This window comes from Eubalaena glacialis, chromosome 1 (genome assembly GCF_028564815.1).
Source record: "Eubalaena glacialis isolate mEubGla1 chromosome 1, mEubGla1.1.hap2.+ XY, whole genome shotgun sequence".
In the NCBI taxonomy this organism is placed as follows: domain Eukaryota; kingdom Metazoa; phylum Chordata; class Mammalia; order Artiodactyla; family Balaenidae; genus Eubalaena; species Eubalaena glacialis.
In genome coordinates this window covers 82,970,506-82,977,188 of record NC_083716.1, presented here as the reverse complement: position 1 = coordinate 82,977,188, position 6,683 = coordinate 82,970,506, and the positions used below count along the sequence as shown (strand labels likewise).

General features: G+C 40.9%; 1 non-coding gene across 1 annotated transcript; it reads left to right on the top strand.

The window, feature by feature from the left end:
- The first annotated feature begins 4,641 nt into the window (after positions 1-4,641).
- Positions 4,642-4,772, top strand: LOC133079326 (small nucleolar RNA SNORA18). Its single transcript, XR_009698161.1, has one exon. It is a non-coding gene; the product is annotated as a small nucleolar RNA SNORA18 (small nucleolar RNA).
- The last annotated feature ends 1,911 nt before the right edge of the window (positions 4,773-6,683 follow it).

Below are 6,683 nucleotides of genomic sequence, written 5' to 3'. Positions count from 1 at the left end.
ACAACAGTAGGAGTTAAAGTTAATAATGCATGCAGAAGAGTGGCCCTGCATTAAGTGAGGCAGAGAGAAACTGAAGTTCAGGTTTCTAAATGCACAGAGAATAAAACTGAATGTCACGTCAAGGGTACAACCTCTGCTAATGCAGATTAGAGCCTCTCCAAAAGACAAAAAGCTTTTAAGGAAATTATAAATATTTCTTTTTACCACTGCTGAGCCTGGACAGAAAATCTTTCTTAGTCATATTCTCTTAGTTGAATCTCAAATAAGGTTTATTTAATTTCTGCCACAGTAGTAATTATGGTTAAAAATTCTAAGCCTTGAAACAAAAATAACAGCACATATTTCTTAATTTTCTGTTGACTAAGGGAAAAAACCTTTTTTTTTCTTTTCTTCAAATTTGGCTCTGCCATTTCTTAGCTGTGTGATCAGGGGTATGATTTTTATACTTGTTGAGACTAAATTATATCATCAGTAAAATTGTTTAAAGGTCACTTATGTGGAATAATTTAGAAAACGCCTAACTTGCCCAGCAAAGAGTGTCAAGCAAATAGTAAGTACTATTGGAATTTGTTATTTGTTCTTGTTATTTGTTTGCTAGTATATTTGTTACCTACCCAGTCTTGACCAAAATAGACAGAATATTAGTCATCTCAGCTTCACAAAAAGAGGTTATGCATCCAAGGTTATTTGAATGAACCCAGACAGTTCTTGTACATAGACAGTTCCTGTACAATCTACTGAGCTATTCTGTCTCAGCTTTCTGACTTGTATTCCATTTATCTTTTAATGACTGGAGTCCTGGAATGAGCTTTAGACCATTACTCTTTAATACTTTAATGTACACACATATCACATAAAGATGTACTAGGGCTCAAGTTTCTGCATTTCTAAAAACCTCTGAGGGACTTCCCTGGTGGCAGAGTAGTTAAGAATCCACCTGCCAATGCAGGGGACGTGGGTTCAATCCCTGGTGCAGGAAGATCCCACACGCCTCAGAGCAACTAAGCCCGTGCGCCACAACTACTAAGCCTGCGCTCTAGAGCCCGCGAGCCACAACTACTGAAGTCCACGTGCCTAGAGCCCATGCTCCACAACAAGAGAAGCCACCGCTATGAGAAGCCCATGCACCACAACGAAGAGTAGCACCCGCTCACCTCAACTAGAGAAAGCCTGCACGCAGCAATGAAGACCCAACACAGCCAAAAATAAATAAATAAATACATTTATTTTAAAAATAAAATAAAATTAAAATTAAAAAAATAAATAAAAACCACTGGGTGATGCCAATGCTGCTGATTCATGGACCACAATATTCTGGCTTGGCACTGCCCCGATGATGGAAATGTCCTGTATCTGTGCTGTCCAGTACGTCAGCCACTGAGTACTTAAATGTGGAGAGTGCTACTGAGGAACTGCATCTTTAATTTTATTTAGTTTTAAAACATTCAAATTCACCAGTAGCTAGTGGCTACTGTACTGGACAGTGCAGCTGTAGATAATTTAGCTGATTCTCTGACATTCTTTTTTTTTTTTTTTTTTTTTTTTAGAGATTGGAGTTTATTAATTTATTAATTTATTTATTTCTGGCTGCGTTTGGTCTTCGTTTCTGTGCGAGGGCTTTCTCTAGTTGTGGCAAGCGGGGGCCATTCTTCATCGCGGTGCGCGGGCCTCTCACTATCGCGGCCTCTCTTGTTGCGGAGCACAGGCTCCAGACGCGCAGGCTCAGTAGTTGTGGCTCACGGGCCTAGGTGCTCCGCGGCATGTGGGATCTTCCCAGACCAGGGCTCGAACCCGTGTCCCCTGCATTGGCAGGCAGATTCTCAACCACTGCGCCACCAGGGAAGCCCCGAGACATTCTTTTTTAATATTCCCTTTGTATTACCAGGCGGTAGGTGGGTTCTGTTCTGAAGCAAATGACAATTGTTAGTGGGTTGGCCAGTAAGTTCATTCCGGATTTTCCGTAAGACGTTAACGGAAAAACCCTAATAAACTTTTTGGTCAATCCGATACAATCCTTGGTAAGGGTTGTCACTGCCCAGAGATTCCTGGTCCTTTGTTTCATCTACAAGATCAGACCTCCTAGAATATAACCAAGACTGGTATTAGGCCACCTAACAGGCCGACAACTCTAGAAGTCATCTGAGTGTTCTGGATGACCACACTGTCTTTCTGAGTTTCTGCTAAGAGTTGCTTAAGGGTCAGTATTCCTGGAGGCTGAGTTGATCTGATATTCAGCACTAGAGAATATTTCTGTTTTCCTTTGTTTAGCCATTCACTGCTTTGCTCATTCTGCATCCAACTTACACTTCTCCTTCTCTTTATTTCATTTACCTAATGATTCACAGTTTTTACAGGGAGGTGCTTACTGTTTCTAATGGACAGATATTTAAAGAGACAGAGGAGGAAGACGGAAGTGGTTGCACTGGGATGATACAATCTGAAGGATTGGAATATGTATTAAACTCGTATCTTTTCCTCATAATCACCAAAACAAAGGAATGTAAAAATAATGTGTTTATATAGAGTTTTGTACTTTTTGCTTATTTTCACTTATTTCACTGGGGTTTAGCCTCTATTCAAAGACTTCATTCATCCTTTCAAAGAAGGTGCCCAATTAGTTCCTACTTCCTCATTTTTTACTTCTTTGCTCTCGATTTCCAAAGTGCACAACACTGGAGATGAGAAAATACTAAGCGAAACTCTAAGAAAAGCTTGATAGATACATATACTGCCATTTAACACAGCTAAATTAAATATATATGTATATATTTAAATACTTTTATTTATACTATATATATACACAGTAAAGGAGCACTACTGGAATCAACTACAGTTGATTTGGTAGATATTTAACTTAAAACAGTTATTAAAATGAAACTCTGGGACAAATTCTGCCAAGATTCTCTGTCACATTACCCAAGTTGTTTCTCCCAAGTCAAATGGTCTAGTGCTGAACAACACTTCTGTTGTAAAAGATATTTCTTTTGCTGCTGTTGAAGTTATTTGGTGTTTAAATGATTTTTCTTTTGAATCAAATAAATTATTAGGACATTTATTTTCCTAATTCTTATTTTACCTTTGAAATGGGAAATACATGATATAAATATAACCAGTGCATATGGATTTTCTTTTACTTATGAATTAGGGAATTTAAGTCAATTTCAGCTGTGATAACTAGTAGCGCCATATTTTGACTCCATTTCTTACATTTGTTTCCAAGACAACCCTGGAAATTGTTCTCTTGTTAATGAATGATATGCACTAGAAAAAACATTTAGCAAAAGGGTAGGAAAATGGATTTTGTTTAGTGTGAAAAAATTAAGAATTAAAGGAAATGTTTGAAAATGAATAGAGACCAGAACATTTTAAAAGAACAAGTCTAAAGATGCTGATCAAAGATACAGGAAAGGCAAAATGCCGTAGTAGTTTAGGTGCGGGGGAGATATTTTATTTTGCTATTCTAATTTTGAGAATAAAACATTACAGTTAGAAACCAAGAGTAATCCCATGCAATCTAGAGGTAGAAGCCACAAATCACTTCATGAAAATGTGACAGGACTAATGTACCTAGTTCTCCTACTCTTCTGCAGCTGAGGAAAGTGTGGCAGGGCAGACACCGACTTTCATACTAACCTCCCTTACAGAAGGGCAAAGCCAGGGGAAGAACTCAGGTCCCTGATTTTCCACTCACCACAGGCATTGATGGGAAGAAACCAGTTTGCATCTTCCTAAGTCTCACTCTAACACTTGAGACCTGGGAGCCATTTCCTGTTGATTCCCACATTGTGTTCTTCCTGTTAGTCTGAAACATCCACCTGCCTTCTCACTGATCTGGGTGATATTTCATGAGTTCATGCTTCCCCTTCAATCTACTTCAATCTCACCCCACTCTTTCCTTCCATCTCCACAGTTTTCAGATTGGTTTGATGCAAATATCAATTTCTTCATCATCTACTTATCCATTTTTAAAAATTGAGAAAGAATTCTAGCATACCTAGAAGTATAGAGAATAATATCATAAACAGTCATGTAGCTACCCAGTTTAAAACAAAATACAAGGCTACTTTTGCTTCAAAGCAGCATTCATGGATTTAGTGACACAATTTCATTTCCTTCCCTCTCTTCCCAATTAACCTTGATCCTGAATTTAGTGTTTATCATGCCAAATCTGTTTTTATACTTTCAACAAATTTGTGTGTATCCAGAAACACGCATTATATTTTTTTCCAAAGTGTAAAGGTTATTTTTTATTATGTGTAACATAGGCAAAATTATTTGTCAATAAATTTTTAAGGTATTTCACATGTTCTGATTCTTTCCACTGCCAATCACCTTAGTTCCTCCCAAGTCACAATCTTCAAGATAAGACAGCCCTTTCAAAAAGAAGTTTTGCTCAATCCACAGCTGTCATGTCAGTCAGTCCACAATTCTTTCAGTTGGGCTTCTTTGATCTCCTATGGAATACAGACACACTTCAAAATTCGCTGCCTATAACCTTTGCAATCCAATTTCCTCAAGCAATTTACTTTAGGACCATGTTTAGGGTCAGGAGATGGATCTGCCTGGTTCTGAATTTGACACCCTCTAAAAATGTATTAAGTTCAAATCATATTCACTCCTAAGCTATCACACCCTAGAACAGTGGAGGTCTATCCCGATGGGGCTTTTTCTGTAAACCTACATGGTTGGAAATACCTCACAGAGTGACTATGTGGTTTCCTTTACCTGTAGAACTACCTGTTAGATCTGTGGGGAAGAACTACAAGCCAGAGCTGCCAAGTAAACTATGAAAAACCTAACAAACTTTTAAAATCTTAGGTATTGGCATATCCCAACATCTGTACTGTTATATTTTTACGACTGTACTAAATGCTTTTGCTCATATATCCACATGCAACTATGTGAGAATTTCCTCAGCACTTAATTCCTGAGTTAAAGACTATGCACAGCTTCAACTTTAATGCATATTGCCTAATTGCCCTCCAAATATTTGGACAAACTTATATGCCTACAACCAGCATATATCTATTTCCATTGGTCAGCATCCTTTATAACACTTGGCATTATCAGACTTTTACATTTTAACCCTCTTGATGGGTATGAAATTATGTATTACACTTGCTGTATTTTAATTTCTCTAATTACAAATTCTTAAATTCCTATTGATGGCTTTTATGTGCATTAGAAATTTGCTGTTTATAACTCTGTAAATAATCTCATATCTTTTATCGACTGAGTTGCATTGGATTATTTGTTTTGTTCTGATGCATGCTAACACTATATTAGTTATATATTCTTATTCTTCTATACTCCTCATTATTTTATGTGCTAAATTTTCTATAAACTTGTCACAAACTCTCCAAAATTCTCCTATGGAACTCTTACACACTTCTGATAAAATAATGATTTGTTTTAAAAAAATGGGAGGAGCTTAAAGACAGCGGAAGAGTAAGACGCGGAGATCACCTTCCTCCCCACAAATACATCAGAAATACATCTACATGTGGAACAACTCCTACAGAACACCCACTGAACGCTGGCAGAAGACCTCAGACCTACCCAAAGGCAAGAAACTCCCCACGTACCTGGGTAGGGCAAAAGAAAAAAGAAAAAACAGAGACAAAGAATAGGGACAGGACCTGCACCAGTGGGAGGGAGCCGTGAAGGAGGAAAGGTTTCCACACACTAGGAAGGCCCTTCGCGGGTGGAGACTATGGGTGGCGGACGGGGGAAGCTTCGGAGCCACGGAGGAGAGTGCAGCAACAGGGGTGCAGAGGGCAAGGCGGAGAGATTCCCGCACGGAGGATCGGTGCCGACCAGCATTCACCAGCCCAAGAGGCTTGTCTGCTCACCCGCCGGGGTGGGCGGGGGCTGGGAGCTGAGGCTCCGGCTTCGGTCGGATCCCAGGGAGAGGACTGGGGTTGGCGGCGTGAACACAGCCTGAAGGGACTAGTGCGCCACGGCTAGCCGGGAGGGAGTCCGGGAAAAGGTCTGACGCTGACAAAGAGGCAAGAGACTTTTTCTTGCCTCTTTGTTTCCTGATGCGTGAGGAGAGGGGATTAAGAGCGCCACTTAAAGGAGCTCCAGAGACGGGCGCGAGCCGCGGCCATCAGCGCGGACCCCAGAGACGGGCATGAGACGCTCAGGCTGCCGCTGCCGCCACCAAGAAGCCTGTGTGCAAGCACAGGTCACTATCCACACCTCCCCTCCCGGGAGCCTGTGCAGCCCGCCACGGCCAGGCTCCCGTGATCCACGGACAACTTCCCCGGGAGAACGCACGGCGCGCCTCAGGCTGGTGCAACGTCACGCCGGCCTCTGCGCTGCAGGCTCGCCCCGCATCCGTACCCCTCCCTCCCCCCAGCCTGAGTGAGCCAGAGCCCCCGAAGCAGCTGCTCCTTTAACACCGTCCTGTCTGAGCGAAGAACAGACGCCCTCAGGCGACCTACACGCAGAGGCGGGTCCATGCATCTGTGGAATACCTGAATAGACAATGAATCATCCCAAATTGAGGAGGTGGACTTTGGAAGCAACAATATATGTATTTTTTTCCATTTTTCTCTTTTTGTAAGTGTGTATGTGTATGCTTCTCTGTGTGATTTTGTCTGTATAGCTTTGCTTTTACCATCTGACCTAGAGTGCTGTCTGTCCCTTTTTTTGTTTTTTACTCAAAAAAATTTTTTTTC